Raw genomic sequence first — 20,029 nt, forward strand, 5'->3', positions numbered from 1 at the left:
TATAGTCCCTTAGCCTCTATTGACCACCTCTGGGTCAGCTTTGCCTTCCAAGCCATTTGCTGGGCCAGGAGTTTGGGTTCATGCTACCAACAAAATGATATATGTAGAAGGAACCCCTTAAAAAGGGTTTTGGAAGTGACAGATAGGCTGGGCATGCCTATCTGGTTCACTGTAAAGACTTTACCCTAGAGTCAAAACTGTTCCTCCACTCAAATGGCTAAGTCTTACATATTCTTACTCTGGTGGCTCAGATGGTATAGAATCCACCAATGATACAGGAGACCAGGGTTCGATCCCTGGGTCAGGAAGATCCCCTGGAGAAGGGAACAGCTAACCACTCTAGTATTCTTGCCTGGAGAATCCCTGGACAGAGGAGACTGGCAGGCTATAGTCTACGGGATCACAAACAGCTGGACAGGACTGAGTGACTAAATGCACACACAATATGCGTGCACCCAATTCCTTCCTTCAGGCAACTCTTTCCCAGAAGGGTACTCCGTCTCCCTGGCTGAGATGCCCATGGTGCTCTCCTTGGCCTGCCAATGGGCTCTGTCTTCTCTTTCACTCCGCGCTGAATCGACCGCTGAGCCTCTTGTGATATACTCCTTCCTTTTGTCTGTCATTCTTTGAACTTCTTCAGCTCAGGGACCTTCAGGGTCTGGAAGAGAGACCTCTCCTACTGTGCATTACTGTGCATTCATATGCATATACGTGCATTTTGATGCCAAGATGCTCCCTCTCTGATCCAAAGGAACTTGGATTTTATATTTTCCAGCTTGGAAGCCACCTGAGAACTGGAGATAACATTTGTGGGGCTGCCAATCAGATAATGAGCAGAGCGCTTTATTATTCTTGCCCTCTGGTTCCTAAGAGAGCTGAGTTCCACAAGAGGTCCTAAGTTATCAGGGAGGAAGTTTTTCAATTTAATTTTTTCAGGGAGTTGAGTCCCTGAAGTCTCACAAGCTGAAATGGAGCACTGGAGGGAGCTGGCAAGGGAGTCTCCATTATGTGAATGGGCAGGACAGGTAATGAGGGCAGAAGTGAGCTCTACAGAGGGCCACAGGGAGGAGAGGAAGGGAAGAAGCTATTAGCTTTGACTGTGGCATCCTGGAATGACTGCTATCTGGATGGCTAAATTGTTACTTTCTGGAAATTGGCATTTAATTATCTATGACTTGAAGCCTAGGGGACCCCACCAGACCACTTCCAGGTCCCTTAGGGCAATGGTTCCCCATCAATCTACATGCCAGTATCATCTAGGGGGTTATTTTATTTTATTTTTTAGGGGGTTATTTTAAAATAGATACTTGGTTCACACTCCAAACCTTACATGCAAATCATAATCTCCTGGAGTTGGGGTCCAGGAATCTTTTGATTCTTTAATCTACCACAGCTGGTCCCAGTGTAGACCATCATGGGCCAATCTGGGAACTTTGCAGAAAATGGATATTGACACTTGGAAAAAGCATGGACCAAAGGAAAAGCATCAGCTATGGTAGTCCAAGACTTGGGATAAGTCATTCAATCCCTATGAGCTTTACTTTCCTCTGTTGTCAAATGAGAATAGTAACACTTGCCTTGTCTATTTCACAGAGTTGTTTCAATGAGGGCAGATAAATACATGGAAGAGAACTGAAAAACAGAATCCAAATCTATCGCATAAAGCTCATAAAGTTACTTGTGTGCTCTTGATAAATTTGTGATGAATCCTATGAAACAAATAATCCTGTGAGAATGCCTCCTCTGATCCTGCCCCATGTACAAAAAAATGCATAAGCAAGACAAGTTTAGTTAAACTCTATGCTTCTCTGATCCCACCATTAAGAAGCAGTTACCTCTAAGATGAAGATGGAAGAAATGAACATATACTTTTACCTCTATCCTAACCCTAAAGCTTACTAAAATTGCAATAAAATGTTTTTCTTTAGTGACAAAAAATAATAATGACAAAGAAGTTGACAGAGAAGATAATATTAAAAATAGACACTAGAAAGCCAAGGAATGGCCAAATATTTGGTAGATTTGAAGGAGCTGAGTCCTAAGCTGGCAGTAGGGGAAAGCCAAGAAGAAACGCAACTTAACACATAGAATCTTTCTAGTCCCACAAGGCTCAGAAAGGAATGATTCCATGTACGTCTAAAAGTAGGGATGTGGGTGGAGTAAAAGTAGAAAAATTGTTTAAGTAAAAATTAAGGATGCAGTGAACACTCCTGAATTCTCCTCAAAGACTCAGAAATTGCTGATTCCATGTTTGTGTAGAAGTATAAGTGAAGGCAGAACTAAAAATAGGATAACTGCTCAGAGATTAAGGAGACCCTTTTCCAGTTTCTTACAGACAGACAGTCTCGTTTCTGCTCCAAGGAAAGATTGGAAATATGATTTCTGAAGAGCATAAAACAGAACGGTGGGCTAGAGGACAAGAGGCATTACTGAGAACAGAAACATGTTGGAAACAAGGGGATTAAGTAGAAGTGATAAACTGACTAAGACTCTGCCTTATTCCTTCACTTAGTTCTCAACATGCCGGAAATTCAACTTAAGTTCTACAGCCGGGAGAGTAAACTGTAACCCAGCAGAAGAGAGCTCAAGATTAAGACACAGGAGACTTCTCCCCAAATGGCCAAGACATTTAACCCAACAGGAAAGCCCAGAGTTGCCAATCCCTTCCCCTGTACACTCAGCTTTCAAACTGTTTTTTGTTTTCTGTGTGTGTATGCACACATGTGTGTGTGAGGCAACACCAGAGCGTGCCTATCTGGTTCACTGTAAGGACAAAATGTGGCCCACTGGAGGAGGGAATGGTAAACGACCCCAGGATACTTGCTGCTAGAACCACGTGCACTGTATCAATAGGTCAAAAGATATTACACTGAAAGATGAGTCCCCCAGGTTGGAGGGTGTCTAATATGCTACTGGGGAAGAGTGGAGGGCAACTACTAATAGCTCTAGAAATAATGAAGTGGCTGGGCCAAAGCAGAAATGACACTCAGTTGTGGATGTGTATGGTGATGAAAGTAAAATTCGGTGTTGTAAATAACAGTATTGCCTAGGAACCTGGAATGTTAGGTCCATGAATCAAAATAAATTGGACATGATCAAGCAAGAAATAGCAAGAGCAAACATAAAAATCTTAGAATCAGTGAACTAAAATGGATGGGAATGGGTGAATTCAGATAACCATTATATAATTAAAATGACCATTATATCTAGTACTGAGGGCAAAAACCCCATAGAAGAAATGAAGTAGCCCTCATAATCAACAAGAGTCCAAAATGCAGTACTTGGGTGCAACCTCAAAAATGACAGAATGATCTTGGTTCATTTCCAAGGCAAACCATTCAACACCATGTAATTCAAGTCTGTGCTCCAACCACTGATGCCAAAGAAGCTGAAGTTGAACGGTTCTATGAAGACCTACAAGACCTTCTAAAATTAACACCAAAAAAGACGTCCTTTTCATCATAGGGGATTGGAACGCAGAAGTAGGAAGTCAAGAGATACCTGGAGTAACAGGCAAGTTTGGCCTTGGAATACAAAATGAAGCAGGGTAAAGGCTAACAGAATGCTGCCAAGAGAATACACTAGTTGTAGCAAACACTGTTTATCAACAACACAAAAGACGATTTCACACGTGGACATCAGCAAATGGCCAATAGTGACATCAGATTGATTGCATTCTTTGTAGCCAAAGAAGGAGATGCTGTATTCAATAAGCAAAAACAAGACCTGGAGCTAACTGTGGCTCAGATCATCAGCTTCTCATAGCAAAATTCAGGCTGAAACTAAAGAAAGTGAGAAAAACCACTAGGCCAGTCAGGTATGACTTAAATCCCCTGTGAATATACAGTGGTGGTGATAAATAGATTCAAGGGATTAGATCAATAAACAGACTGCCTGAAGAACTATGAACGGAGGTTCAATATTATATAGGAAGCAGCAAACAAAATCATCCAAAAGAAAAAAGCAAGAAGGCAAAGTGATTGTCTGAGGAGGCTTTACAAATAGCCGAGGAAAGAAAAGAAGCAAAAAGCAAGGGAGAAAAGGAAAGGTACACCCAACTAAATGCAGAGTTCCAGAGAATAGTGAGGAGAGACAAAAAGGCCTTCTTCAGTGAAGAGTGCAAAGGAATAGAGGAAAACAGGAGAAAGACTAGAGATCTCTTCAAGAAAATTGGATATATCAAAGGAGTATTTCATCCAAAGATGGGCACAATAATGGACAGAAATGGTAAAGCTCTAATAGCAGCCGAAGATATTAGGAAGAGATGGAAAGACTACACAGAAGAGATGTACAAAAAAATGTCTTGATGACCACGATGCTGTGGTCAGTCACCCAGAGCCAGACATTCTGGACTGTGAAGTCAAGTGGGCCTTAGGCAGCACAGCTGTCAATAAGGCTAGTGGGAGTGATGGAATTCCAGCAGAGCTATTTAAAATTCTGTAAGATGATGCTATCAAAGTGCTGCACTCAATATGTCAGCAAATTTGGAAGACCTAGCAGTGGCCACAGGACTAGAAAAGATCAATCCTCATCCCAAGTCCTAAGAAGGGCAGTACTAAAGAATGTCCAAAACACCAGACAATTGCACCCATCTCCCATGCTAGTAAGGTTATGCTCAAAATCCTGCATGCTAATCTTCAGCATTACGTGAATTGAGAACTTTCAGACATTCAAGCTGGGTTTAGAAAGGCAGAGGAACCAGAGATCAAATTGTCAACATTTGCTGGATCATAGAGAAAGCAGGGGTATTCCAGAAAAACATCTTCCTCTGTTTTACTGACTACACTAAAGCCTTTTCCTGTGTGGATCATAACAAACTGTGGAAACTCTTAAAGAGATAGGAGTACCAGACCATCTTATCTGTCTCCTGAGAAACCTGTATGCAGGTCAAGAAGCAACAGTTAGAACTGGACATGGAACAACTGACAGGCTCAGGATTGAGAAAGGAGTACAACAAAGCTGTTTATTATCACCCTGTTTATTTAACTTCTAGGGAGTGTACATCATGTGAGATGCTGGGCTGATTGAATTGCAAGCTGAAATCAAGATTGCAAAGAGAAATATCAACAAACTCAGGTATGTGGATGATACCACTCTAATGGCAGAAAGCAAAGAGGAACTAAAGAGCCTCTTGATGAGGGTGAAGGAGGAGAGTGAAAAAGCCAGCTTAAAATTCAGTATTAGAAAAACTAAGATCACAGCATCTAGTCCCATCACTTCATGGCAAACAGAGAGGGAAAATGCGGAAGCAGTGACAGATTTCTTCTTCTTGGGCTCTAAAATCACTTCGAATAGTGACTGCAGCCATGAAATTAGATGATTGCTTCTTGGCAGGAAAGAGCAAATGCATCACTTTACCGACAAAGGTCCATATAGTCACGGTTATGATCTTTCCAGCAGTCATGTATGGATGTGAGAGCTGGACCAGTAAGAAGTCAGAGCATCGAAGAACTGATGCTTTCAAACTGTGGTGCTGGAGAAGACTCTTGAGAGTCCCTTGGTCAGCAAAGATATCAAACTAGTCTCAAAGGAAATCAGCCCTGAATCCTCACTGGAAGGACTGATGCTGAAACTCCAATACTTTTGCCATCTGATGTGAAGAGCCAACTCACTGGAAAAGACCCTGATGCTGGGAAAAACTGAAGGGAGAAGTAAAGAGGGCAACAGAGGATAAGATGGTTGGATGGCATCACTGATTCAATGGACATGAACTTGGGCAAACTCCAGGAGATGGTGAGGGACAGGGAAGCCTGGCGTGCTGCAGTCCACAGGGTTGCAAAGAGTCAGACATGACTTGGCGACTGAGCGACAAGAGAAAGTTAAAAACAAACCTCTCACTCCCCAATAAAAACTACCACTAATAGCCTCAGGAAAATAAGAACAAGATGCTACGAAAAGGAACATTCAAAGAACCTAAGCAAGTTCTCGAAAATTGGTATAAATTTAAGTAAATCTCTTAAAAAAAAAAAAAAAGAACAATATAAAGGAAAGAAAAAAAAAAAACCACGAAAAGAAAGAACCAGTCCTGGAGTTTAAGCACTCACGCAATTGAAATTCCAGAAAGAGAAAACAGAGGTGAAGAAATCAATAGGAAAATAATTCTAGAAAATTGTCTATAACTTATAAACAGGAATTTTAAATTGTATGGGCAGACTGAGTACCCAACACTCAGGGAAAAAAAAAGACACATGAAAGTTATTTTAGAATTTCAGAATTGTGGGTATAAAAACTGACTTGAAGCTTCAATATTTTATACAGAGTCAACTAGTAGAATGATAGGAAACTTCTCAATAGCAATAACAGGATCTAAAGTACAAGAGAGTAAAAAAAAATTATTTCCAACCTTGAATATCAAACCAAACTACCAATTTAGTTTGATATAGAAAGATATTTTTCAGACTTATAAAAACTTAATTAATTTGCCTCTGTTGTGCCCTTTGTAATAAAGTTACTGGAGAATGGGTTCTATAGAAATAACAGAGTTAACCCGAAAAGAGAAAGACAAGGTTTGTGAGTATTTTTTGTTGCTTCTTCAGTTTATTCTCCATCTATCCACAAGAGACTGACCACTGTGGACTACATGACCTGAGCTCTCTTGCCACTGATTTGCAACTAGACTTGAGCAATAGGGGCTCCCAGGTGACGCTAGCAGTAAAGAACCGGTCTGCCAATGCAGGAGACATAAGAGACGCGGATTTGACCCCTGGGTTGGGAAGAGTCCCTGCAGGAGGATATGATAACCCATCCCAGGTTTCTTGCCTAGAGAATCCCCATGGACAGAGTAGCAAGGACAGGCTTAGTCCACAGGATCACAAAGAGTTGGGTATGACTGAAGTGACTGGGCATGCACACACATACTTGACCAACAGAGGGCTTCCCTGGTGGCTCAGTTGATAAAGAATCCACCTGCAAGTCAGGAGGCCCAGGTTCAGTTCCTGGATTGGGAAGATCTCCTGGAGAATGGACAGCAACTCACTCTCATATTCTTGACTAGGAAGTCTCATGGACAGAGAAGCCTGGCAGGCCCCAGTCCATGGGCTCCTAAGAGTTGGACATGACTTAGTGACTAAATTACATTGACCAATACAGATGCTGGCAGAAGATCAGGATGAAGAAAGAGATGGTAATATTCATTTTCCATGTTTTCTCCCCACTGGGCTTTAGCTGGACAGAGGCTGTATTCTACCTAAGACTTTGACTTTCTGTGGTGACCTCCTCCCATGGCTCTAGCTCTTACAGGTCCAAATAACAGTTTCCTCCCTTTGCTACTATGGAGTCTTCTCCCACTGTGTAGCAGATCTAGAGATCAACCAGTCCAGACTTGAACAGGTCAAATGCTCTGGAGGAAAACAACCAAATTCTTAATGTACTTGTAGGTGTTGAGGAAGACGTATATTGTCACCCTCCTTATTTAACTTATATGCAGAGTACATCATGCAAAATGCCAGACTGGATGAAGCACAAGCTGGAATCAAGATTGCCAGGAGAAATATCAATAACCTCAGATATGCAGATGACACCATCCGTGTGGCAGAAAGTAAAGAGGAAATAAAGAGCCTCTTGATGAAAGTGAAAAGGAGAGTGAAAAAGCTGGTTTAAAACTCAATATTCAAAAAACTAAGATCATGGCATCCAGTCCCATCACTTCATGGCAAATAGATGGGGAACCAATGGAAAAAGTGACAGACTTTTTATTTTGGGGGGCTCCAAAATCACTGCAGATGGTGATGGCAGCCATAATTAAAAGGCACTTGCTCCTTGGAATAAAAGCCATGACCAACCTACACAGCATATTAAAAAGCAGAGACATTACTTTGCCGACAAAAGTCTGTATGGTCAAAGCTATGGTTTTTCCAGTAGTCATGTATGGATGTGAGAGTTGGACCAGAGGAGGCTAAGCACCAAAGAATTGATGCTTTCGCACTGCAGTATTGGAGAAGACTCTTGAGAGTCCCTTGGATTGCAAGGAGATCAAATCAGTCAATCCTAAAGGAAATCAATCCTGAATATTCATTGAAAGGACTCATGCTGAAGCTGAAGCCCCAATACTCTGGCCACTTGATGTGAAGAACTGACTCATTGGAAAATTCTCTGATGTTGGGAAAGACTGAAGGCAGGAGAAGAAGGGGACAGCAGAGGATGAGGTGGTTGGATGACATCATTGACTCAAAGGACATGAGTTTGAGCAAGCTCAGGGAGCTGGTGATGGACAGGGAAGCCTGGCATGCTGTAGCCCTTGGGGTCGCAAAGAGTTGAACATGACTGAGTGACTGAACAAGGTATTGAGGGAAGAGATACACAGCTTGGGAGCAGATCTGAATTAGTGTCAAGACCATAAATAGCAAGAAGATGGAAAAACAAACAGTACAAATATTAAATCCAGGGAAAAAAACCCAAAAAGTTGTGCCGAGGAGGAAAAGTAATTGTAATACGCTAAACAGTTCAGCTGTAATACTTATATAATCATAATAATTTAACTAAAATCAGTCTAACCAAAATTACCATATGACTTACTGGGAAAAGAGGTAGATAAGAAATGGTGTGTGGAGGTTGGTGAGAGCTGGTGATAGTGGTGGTAGCAAATGAGATTTACATCCTCATCTTCCTCAGTGGGAAGTCAGTAAATAATATGCAAAACGTAAAAACCAAAGAAACCACAGAATTATAAATAGCAGAAATAATTGATAAGCAGATTATTTAAAGTTATGCCAAAAGAATCAACTAAAAGAGGTAAAAAGTGTTATCTCTGGGAGAAGGGAATAGTGAAGTGGAGAATTATTCACTGTGTTTTGCTTTAAAAAAAAAAAATTAGTTTTGGCTGTGCTTGGTCTTTGTTGCTGTGCTCGGGCTTGTCATTGCTGTGGCTTCTCTTGTGGAGCGTGGGCTCTAGGGTGCTTGAGCTTTGTAATTCCAATTCCCAGACTCCAGAGCACAGGCTCTGTTGTGGCGCACAGTTGCTCCATCACATGTAGGATCTTCCCAGACCAGGGATCCAACCCATGTCTCCTATGTTAGTAGGCAGATTCTTTACCACTGAGCAACCAGGGGAGCCCCTGGATTTAGCTTTTTAACAAGACATAGAGAACTATTGTCTGAATTATGATCATGTGGACTTGTGATAAAAAACTGATTTTTCTTTTAAAAGGGGGGAAAGTAAATTTCTAATTCTCTCTTTGCATTCCCATCTCAAATACTATAATAAAACTCCCTAAATCCTCATGCTGCCTTTCAGAAGAACAGAACTCAAGACAAAAAAAATCTAGGAGGCAGGAGGTAGAGGACAGGAAGACTTTATTTTGGGGTGGCTGAAGACCCTCCAGTGACAGAGTGGGGGAGCAGATAGAATCTGCACCCAAGGAAGCTCAAAGTAGAAATAATCAAAGACCCAAACAAAACAGGCTGAACTGTTCTAGACATCAAGAGTTAACCCCATAGGAAGGAGCCCTGGATTGTACAGAGTCAGGTTCCTTTAGTTCGGCCTCAAACCTGCTGCCAAGCTCTTGGCAACTAAAAACCCAAACTGGGACAAGAACTGTTACATAGTCCTTATGATCAGAGAGAATTATGGAAAGTTCCTCAGGGGAGGCAGAAGAGCTTTTCTTAGCAGTAAAATCTCAAAGAAATATCTCATGTGGGGCTTTTAGAGGAGACACTCAGTGATGTAGGTGACAGACAAGACGCTGGGAAGTATAGGGAAGAGTTGCCTGGGGCTTCCTTTGACTAAAGCCTGAGGCAGAGAGCTCTGCAGGGGTTAAGTAGCCTGGACGTGGAGTTTGATCAGAGAGGTGCCCAAGGATAGCTATGGGGTTGACTAATATCAAAGACAGAAGAATATGTTTTTTAAAATCTGAGAAACATGGAGACTGGTGAGAACAGCAAATGAAGCAGATTTTGGGAGCAGCTTTAAAGCTAGAAAAGTAAAGCAAGAAAGTGAGAGGAGCATCCTGTGGGTTTTAGGACAACCAGGCTGAGGAATTGATCTATAGTTTAGAAAGAGCTCTGCTTCCCCAAGGACTAGAGAAAGACAAGCAAAGCCCCAGGTAACCAGGAACTAGTCACTGAAGGCTTGAGCCTGCTGTCTTGGGAATAAAGCACAAGGCTCAGGGTAGCTTAATTGTGTCCTGCGTGCCTTCTCAGTGTATTATTATACCCAGAGTTTCTAAGCTTGGCAGAAAAGTTGTCATGCCTTTGATATGCTTGCATTTTAAAGGAAGATTTGAGAAAACAGAGAGCCTTAATCTTACAGGTGCTGTGGAAGCTAAGAGGAGGCCAAGTTTTATCCTAGTTTGGAGATCAGAGAGGCTTTTGGATTTAAGGCTTCAATGAGGTGAAGGATGTCAACACTGGTGGTGGCACAGATAGTCAAGGATTTGGGGACAGGAAAGGTTACAGTGGGAGCATGGTCAGGTATGGCCAGAGCATCAGCTGTTTGAAGGAAGTTGAGAGATAAGAATAGAAACCAAAGGCATGCTTTGGAGGGTCTTGAATGCCAGACCAGAGAGCAGCAGGTATCTGGTGGCTGGGCCAGCCTTCAGGGACCAGGGTAAGGCTGTAAATTCAAAAGTAGGGTGGTAGTGGTGGTATATGTGTGTTAAGAATGAGACTTCTCTCTCCTCCTTTCCATTGCCTAAATACCAAGTCTAATGTCTTGAGTAGCCCTACCACAATCTCCTTAACAGCTGTTAACACTGCTGGAACTCATGCTATGAGTCCAGGCACTGTACTGGGTGCTTTACATTTCTTATCTTTTGTCAATGAAATGGGTATTGTTTTCTTAAAATTTTATAGGAAATGAAGGCTAATAAAATTTGGGCATTTTGCTCAAGGTCACAGAGCTATAATGATGAAACTAGGTTCAAAACCCAGCCCCTTGCTTTCCGTTCATTATTAGCACTTTAATGGCTTCCTTAGAGCTAGAACCAACTATTTTTTTATTTTTATTTTTTTAGTATTCTCACTGAAGCTAAAGATCAGTTCAGAGAAAGTCCTCAAAATATTCCTCTTGGGTCTCTGACTGCCACAGTAGGATGCTAGGAAGACTGGCTTGGCTCAGGTAAGAGGGACTACTTCCCTGGAGACAGGATGGGGCTCAGTTGTGAGGAGTCTCCCCATCTGCCACTCATGTCTCCCCATCTGTTTCTCTGCCCCTTCCCAGGCCCAGGAAGCTCAACAAGGACCCTTTGAAGTCTTTCTTCTGGGGTCAGGGCTTAGAAAGGCAGGTGAGTGACTGCCTGCTTCCTGGTGGGAGTGTGGGAAGGAGCCCAGTTCTGTTCTTGGCTTCTAGACCTCTAGTTAGAGCAGAGACTAGGCCATTATAGTGCACTTTAACTTCCCTGGTGGCTCAGATGGTAAAGAATCTGCCTCCAATGAAGGAGATCTGGGTTCAGTCCCTGGATTGGGAAGATCCCCTGGAGAAGGGAATGGCAACCCACTCCAGTATCCTTACCTGGACAATTCCTTGGACAGAGCAGTCTGGTGGGCTACAGTCCATAGGGTTGCAAAGAGTTGGACATGACTGAAGGTGGTTAACACTTTCACTTTCATAGTTGATTTGCAATAATTTATTAGCTTTGTATATGGAGCATAGGGATTCAAAATTTTTGAGGTTATTCTCTACTTAAAGTTACTATTAAATATTGGCTATATTATCTATACTGTACAATATATCCTTATATCCTACATATTATTTTTATATAGTAGTTTGTTTTTTAACTCTTGAGGGCAGTGAGAGAACTGTGACCTCCATGGTGCTAAGCTGATGCGGCTGAGAATTTTGGCACAGTCAAAGGTGTCTATCAGCAGAGGCATGAGTGCTGGAATGTTCTGCTTTTAGTTCCTGAGTTAGGATGGGGGTGGGAGTCAGTGGTGCAGAGTTCTCAGGATAATTCCTACTCCCTTGTAGGAAGCCTGGCCACTGGGCTAGCCTGAAGTCACGGAGTAGGCAATTACACAGGTTTTCTCCCTACCTTTTATTATGGTGTCTAAAATTTCATTATTAGAAGTCTATATACTTTTTACCTTTTGAATGTCCTATTAAAATGCAGCTCCCCATGGCAAAGACTATATATATGTTAAATACCTATTAACTGACTTCTCAGCTAGGAATATCTGAGAGAAATAATTATGGGAAACTAGAGTAACAGCTTTAAGGGGAAAGGATGGAGGTGGGCTTGAAGAATCAGGTTACTAACAGCAACAGAGGTGGAAACATATTGAATGAAGAGTTTCAAGGCACTTAGTGACAGCTATACATAACCATGTCAGTGAGGACAGGTTCTAGAGTTTAAATAGAACAAAATGCATTCATCAAAAGAGTTGTTTGTTTTTTTTTTTAAGCCAGGAATAGCTAGGGAATCATTTACCCATCCATCTACCCATACTTCAAGCCTTTAACAAGGGCTTACTTTATGCCAGTATTGGGCCTGTTGCTCAAAGAGCTACTTAGATGATTTAGACATGATCTCTTTCCTCTAGGAGTTTCAAGTCTGATAGCAGAAGAGATATATGTAAAAATGATCTCTAAACAAGATAGTGTTAAGGCTCACAAAACAGAGACAGCTAAAGCACTCCAGGAATTGTGAGGTGGGCAAGCCCAGCCACACTTGGCAAAACTTCCTACAGGAAGTGGCATCTGAGCCACACCTTGAAGAGTGGGTGGGATCCTAGAATGTGGAGGTCAGTGAAGGACATCCAGACATAGGAAGGACATGAAGAAAGAAAAGGAGACAGGAAATGTCAGGGCATACTGGGGGGCTGGGAAGTGACTATGTGACTTCACAGAGCTTTTGAAAGGAAGATCAGAGATAAAGCTGGAAGGACCTTAGCCTTGACTCTAAGGGACATGGAAGTTTGGTTCAGGATGGACTGTGTCCCCAGGAAGGGGCTGTGTTGCTGTTAGGCCTGGGGAAGGTTGAGAAGGGCTAGTGATGGTGGCAGGAATTTGTGAGATAGAGAGTACAATGAAAGGGAGAAAGGAAGGGTGCTTAGAGTTATACAGACCCCAGTGGAATTCCCTGCTTGTATTTTTGCTTTGCTGAGAAATTTGGAGCAAGCTATTTAGTCTGCTGTATCTTCACTTTTCCCATCTCTAAATCTTTTTCTTAAAAAGAAAATGTTTAACATAACTAGCCCTAAAACATTTCCAGAACTTCTCAGGCTGAAGGCTATGGCTCTGTGTATGTGTGTGCACATGTGTAAGTCGTTCAATCATGTCTGATTCTTTGTGACCCCATGGAGTGTAGCTTGCCAGGCTCCTCTGTCCATAGGGTTCTTCAGGCAAGAATACTGGAGGAGGTGCTATTCCCATTTCCAGGTTATCTTCTCGACCCAGGGGTTGAATCCAGGTCTCCTGCATTGCAGGCAGATTCTTTTATCATCTGAACCACTGCTCTGTGGCACTCTTCAAATTTAGCACTGTGAGTCCCAGAGGGGGCAGAAGCAGTGTCAGTTCCAACTCTGCTGGGCCCTGTCTGCCAGACAATGGGCACATCTCTCTGGGTGGTGGAAGTGACATGATTAGCAGGGGATAGTCATTTTTCCCACTCATGCTTTAGATCTTGAATATATAGCAAAGTTCTGGTCTTAGAGTGGGGATTGAGCCTGGGCAGAGCTCAGTTGGTAAAGATTCCACCTGCACAAATAGATGGAAAAATATACCCAAGTTCATGGATTGGGAGAATCAATATAGTGAAAATGAGTATATTACACAAAGCAATCTATAGATTCAATGCAATCCCTATCAAGCCGTCAATGGTATTTTTCACAGAACTAGAACAAATAATTTCACAATTTGTATAGAAATACAAAAAACCTCAAATATCCAAAGCAATCTTGAGAAAGAAGAATGGAACTGGAGGAATCAACCTGCCTGAATTCAGGCTTTACTACAAAGCCACAGTCATCAAAACAGTATGGTACTGGCACAAAGACAGAAATATAGATCAATTGAACAAAATACAAAGCCCAGAGATAAATCCATGTACCTATGGAGAAGGAAATGGCAACCCACTCCAGTGTTCTTGCCTGGAGAATCTCAGGGACGGTGGAGCCTGGTAGGCTACTGTCTATGGGGTCACACAGAGTTGGACACGACTGAAGTGACTTAGCAGCAGTAGCAGCAGCATGGACACCTTATCTTCGACAAAAGAGGCAAGAATATACAATGGAGATAAGATAGTCTCTTTAACAAGTGGTGCTGGGAAAACTGGTCAACCACTTGTAAAAGAATGAAACTAGAACACTTTCTAACACCATACACAAAAATAAAGTCAAAATGGATTAAAGATCTAAACGTAAGACCAGAAACTATAAAACTCCTAGAGGCAAACATAGGTAAAACATTCTCTGACATAAATCACAGCAGGATCCTCTATGACCCACCTCCCAGAATATTGGAAATAAAAGCAAAAATAAACAAATGGGACCTAATTAAACTTAAAAGCTTTTGCACAACAAAGGAAACTATAAACAAGGTGAAAAGACAGCCTTCTGAATGGGAGAAAATAATAGAAGATGAAGCAACTGACAAACGACTAATCTCAAAAATATACAAGCAACTCCTGTAGCTCAGTTCCAGAAAAACAAACGACCCAATCAAAAAATGGGCCAAAGAGCTAAACAGACATTTCTCCAAAGAAGACATACGGATGGCTAACAAACACATGAAAAGATGCTCAACATCACTCATTATCAGAGAAATGCAAATCAAAACCACAATGAGGTACCATTTCATGCCAGTCAGAATGGCTGCTATCCAAAAGTCTACAAGCAATAAATGCTGGAGAGAGTGTGGAGAAAAGGGAACCCTCTTACACTACTGGTGGGAATGCAAACTAGTACAGCCACTATGGAGAACAGTGTGGAGATTTCTTAAAAAACTGGAAATTGAACTGCCTTATGACCCAGAAATCCCACTGCTGGACATACACACAGAGGAAACCAGAATTGAAAGAGACACGTGTACCCCAATGTTCATCGCAGCACTGTTTATAATGGCCAGGACATGGAAGTAACCTAGATGTCCATCAGCAGATGAATGGATAAGAGAGCTGTGGTACATATACACAATGGAATATTACTCAGCCATTATAAAGAATACATTTGAATCAGTTCTAATGAGGTGAATGAAACTGGAGCCTATTATACAGAGTGGAGTAAGCCAGAAAGAAAAACACCAATACAGTATACCAACACATATATATGGAATTTAGAAAGACAGTAATGATAAACCTATATGTGAATCAGAAAAAGAGACACAGATGTATGGAACAGTCTTTTGGACTCTATGGAAGAAGGTGAGGGTGGGTGATCTGAGAGAATAGCACTGAAACATGTATATTATCATATGTGACACAGATCACCAGTCCAGGTTTGATGCATGAGACAGGTGCTCAGGGCTGGTGTACTGGGATGACCCAGAGGGATGGGATGGGGAGGGAGGTGGTAGGGGGGTTCCGGATGGGGAACACAGGTAAACCCATGGCTGATTCATATCAATGTATGGCAAAAACCACTACAATATTGTAAAGTAATTAGCCTCCAGCTAAAATAAATAAATAAATAAATAAAAAGAATCCACCTGCAATGCAGGAGACCCTGGTTCAATTCCTGGTTCAGGAAGATTCCCCTGGAGAAGGGATAGGCTACCCCCTCTGGTATTCTTGGGCTTCCTTTGTGGCTCAGGTGGTGAAGAACCCGCCTGCAAAGCAGGAGGCCTGGGTTCGATCCCTGGGTTGGGAAGAGCCCTTGGAGAAGGGAAAGGCTACCCACTCTAGTATTCTGGCCTGAAGAATTTCATGGACTGTAGAGTCCATGAGGTCACAAAGAGTTGGACACACCTGAGCGACTTTCACTTTGAACCTGGTCAGGGGAAGGCTCGGGATGAAGCATGCAGTCAGAGTACCAGAGGTTAGGGGCCTTGTTCATCTTTGTTTCTAACTGACAAATTGGAAAAAACCCTAAACGTCCAAGAAGAAGAAATTAATAAAGTAAATTATGGAAGAGGTAGGCTCTGAAATATTGAGACCATGGTATTGATCTATGTTTATTTATGAAGTAGTATCATTTTAATAGAGTCAATTAAGATTTTAATACAGCATGTCCCAGATGGCACTAGTGGTAAAGAACCCGCCTGCCAGTGCAGGAGACAAAAAGAGACACGGGTTCGATCCTTGGGTTCAGAAGATCCCCTGAACAATCCACTTCAGTATCCTTGCCTGGAGAATCCCATGAACAGAGGAGCCTGTGGGCTACAGTCCATAGGATCACAAAGAGTCAGACACGACTAGAAGTGATTTAACATGCACACAGGTACAGTATAAGCTCATTACCGATATCTGTATGTTATTTTCTATTACAATTAATCTAAAGAAGGAAATGGCAACCTACTCCAGTATTCATGCCTGAAAACCTCATGTACAGAAGAACCTAGTGGGCTACTGTCTATGGGGTCACAAAGAGTCGAACATAACTTAGGAACTAAAACAACAACGAAATTGCAGTTAATACAGGTTTATTATCTTAGAAAAGATGCATTGCTCTACTTGTGTAAAGAATCCTGTTCATTCTACCTCCTCTAGGGCATGGATCCAGTCATTCTGTCCTCTTTCACCATTATCCTTTCCCCTTTTCCTCTGGATAATTACCATCACCTTAAAGATGTTCCATACTCTGACTTAGCCAGAAAACTAAAAAGAATATAAAAAATTTCTTGACTTCTCCATTTCCTACCAGTTAGCATGTCGTGTCTCTACTTCCCTTCATAACAAAACTTTTTGAAACATTTATATTTGCCTCTGTGTCCCTTCTACTGCTTTCTTAAATTTCTGACCATGTTTTTGAGCCTACTCTTGTGAAGTCATCAATGCCAAATCTGGCTGTACTTCATCAATCAAATGCTGAGTTTCCTCTCCTCATATTTAACCTTTCAGCAGCCTTGTTCCAGCTGATCACCACTGTTAACAACACTTCCCTTATTTGGCTTCTGGAACAACAATCTCTCCTGGTTTTCCCCTCACCTCTCTGGTGTTTCTTTCTTGGATGGATTTTCAGATTCCCCTAATTTTACTCACTTTTTGTTGTACTTTTATATTGTGTTTTGCTCCAGGGTTTAGTCCCAGAAAATTTTCTCTTTTATATACTTTCTATAAGTGATTTCATCCAGGTCTATGGTTTAAATATCAACTATATATAGTGAATTTCAAAATGATAATTCCAGTCTCAACACAGCACTGCTTGCATGCTTAAGAGGCATCTGAAGAAATCAGCTGGGGCTGGACCAGATGGTGGAATAGAAGGACGTGTGCTTATCTTCTCCTGTCAGAGCACCAACTTTGAAACTAGCTGTTGAACAACTGTCAACAGGAAGACACTGGAACTAGCCAAAAAAAGATACTCCACATCCAAGGACAAAGCAGAAGCCACAACGAAACAATAGGAAGGGTACTATTATGATAAAATCAAATTCTATACCTGCCAGGTGGGCAACTCACGAACTGGAGAACAATAATATCAAAGAAGTTCTTGCACTGTTGTGAAGGTTCTAGGCCCCACATCAGGCTCCTCAGCCTGGGGATCCAGCCAAGGACAGGGAATCCCCAGGGAATCTGACTTGGAAGGCCAGCAGGATTTGATTACAGAGCTTCCATAGGACTGGGGAAAACAGACTCTTGGAGGGTACAAATAAAATTTTATGCATGCCAGGACTCAGGGGAAAGGAACAGTGACACCACAGGAGACTGAGGCAGACCTACCTGTGAGTGTTTGGGGGTCTCCTGCAGAGGCACGGGTTAGCAGTGGCCTGCTATGGGGACAGGGGCACTGCCAGCAGAGCTCATGGGAGATGCATCTCTTAGAGTTCACCAATAGCCCTACTGTAGAAGCCTATAGATTCCAGGACTGGGTCATCTCAGGCTAAACAACTAACAGGGAGGGAGCACATCCCCACCTGTCAGCAGATAATTGGACTGAAGTTTTATTAAGAACTTTATTTGGAAAACCCGGGTTTGATCCCTGGGTCGGGAAGATCCCCTGGAGAAGGAAATGGCAACCCACTCCAGTACTCTTTCTTGGAGAATCCCATGGAGGGAGGAGCCTGGTGGGCTACAGTCCACGGGGTCGCAAAGAGTTGGACACGACTGAGCGACTTCACTTTCACAGCCCTGACAGAATGATCTCTGTTCCTTTCCAAGGGAAACCATTCAATATCACAGTAATCCAAGCCTATGCCCCAACCAGTAACGCTGAAGAAGCTGAAGTTGAATGGTTCTATGAAGACCTACAAGATCTTTTAGAACTAACACCCCAAAAACATGTCCTTTTCATTATAGGGGACTGGAATGCATAAGTAGGAAGTCAAGAAACACCTGAAGAAACAGGCAAATTTGGCCTTGGAGTATGGAATGAAGCAGGGCAAAGGCTAATAGAGTTTGCCAAGAGAACGCACTGGTCATAGCAAACACCCTCTTCCAACAGCACAAGAGAAGACTCTACACATGGACATCACCAGATGGTCAACTCTGAAATCAGATTGATTATATTCTTTGCAGCCAAAGATGGAGAAGCTCTATACAGTGAGCAAAAATAAGACCAGGAGCTGACTGTGGCTCAGATTATGAACTCCTTATTACCAAATTCAGACTCAAATTGAAGAAAGTAGGGAAAACCGCTAGACCATTCACGTATGACCTAAATCAAATCCCTTATGATTATGCAGTGGAAGTGACAAATAGATTCAAGGGACTGATAGATAGAGTGCCTGATGAACTATGGACAGAGGTTTGTGACATTGTACAGGAGACAGGGATCAAGACCATCCCAATGGAAAAGAAATGCAAAAAAGCAAAATGGCTATCTGAGGAGGCCTTACAAATAGCTGTGAAAAGAAGAGAAGTGAAAAGCAAAGGAGAAAAGGAAAGATATGCCCATTTGAATGCAGAGTTCCAAAGAATAGCAAGGAGAGATAAGAAAGCCTTCCTCAGCGATCCATGCAAAGAAATAGAGGAAAACAACAGAATGAGAAAGACTAGAGATCTCTTCAAGAAAATTAGAGATACCAAGGGAACATTTCATGCAAAGATGGGCACAATAAAGGACAGAAATGGTATGGACCTAACAGAAGCAGAAGATATTAAGAAGAGGTGGCAAGAATACACAGAAGAACTGTACAAAAAGATTTTCATGACCAAGATAATCACGATGGTGTGATCACTCACCTAGGGCCAGATATCTTGGAATGAGAAGTCAAGTGGGCCTTAGAAAGCATCACTATGAACAAAGCTAGTGGAGGTGATGGAATTCCAGTTGAGCTATTTCAAATCCTGAAAGATGATGCTGTGAAAGTGTTGCCCTGAATATGCCAGCAAATTTGGAAAACTCAGCAGTGGCCACAGGACTGGAAAAGGTTAGTTTTCATTCCAATCCCAAAGAAAGGCAATGCCAAAGAATGCTCAAACTACTGCACAATTGTACTCATCTCACATGCTAGTAAAGTACTGCTCAAAATTCTCCAAGCCAGGCTTCAGCAATACATGAACCGTGAAATTCCAAATGTTCAAGCTGGTTTTAGAAAAAGCAGAGGAATCAGAGATCAAATTGCCAACGTCCACTGGATCATGGAAAAAGCAAGAGAGTTCCAGAAAAACATCTATATCTGCGTTATTGCTTATTGACTTTAAGGCCAAAGCCTTTGACTGTGTAGAACACAATGCTGCTGCTGCTGCCGCTAAGTCACTTCAGTCGTGTCTGACTCTGTGTGACCCCATAGATGCCAGCCCACCAGGCTCCCCCATCCCTGGGATTCTCCAAGCAAGAACACTGGAGTGGGTTGCCATTTCCTTCTCCAATGCATGAAAGTAAAAGGTGAAAGTGAAGTCGCTTAGTCATGTCTCTTAGTGACCCCATGGAGCTACCAGGCTCCTCTGTCCATGGGATTTTCCAGGCAAGAGTACTGGAGTGGGGTGCCATTGCCTTCTCTGTGGATCACAATAAACTGTGGAGAATTCTGAAAGAGATGGGAATACCATACCACCTG

At 42.2% G+C, this 20,029-nt stretch overlaps 1 pseudogene; it reads left to right on the forward strand.

Moving 5' to 3' along the window:
* Positions 1-2,520: 2,520 nt before the first annotated feature.
* The window catches only part of LOC114113077 (cyclic AMP-dependent transcription factor ATF-6 alpha-like), a 39,827-nt pseudogene continuing 22,318 nt past the window's right edge, over positions 2,521-20,029 (forward strand).

Source organism: Ovis aries, chromosome 2, assembly GCF_016772045.2.
Source record: "Ovis aries strain OAR_USU_Benz2616 breed Rambouillet chromosome 2, ARS-UI_Ramb_v3.0, whole genome shotgun sequence".
Classification (NCBI taxonomy): Eukaryota; Metazoa; Chordata; class Mammalia; order Artiodactyla; family Bovidae; genus Ovis; species Ovis aries.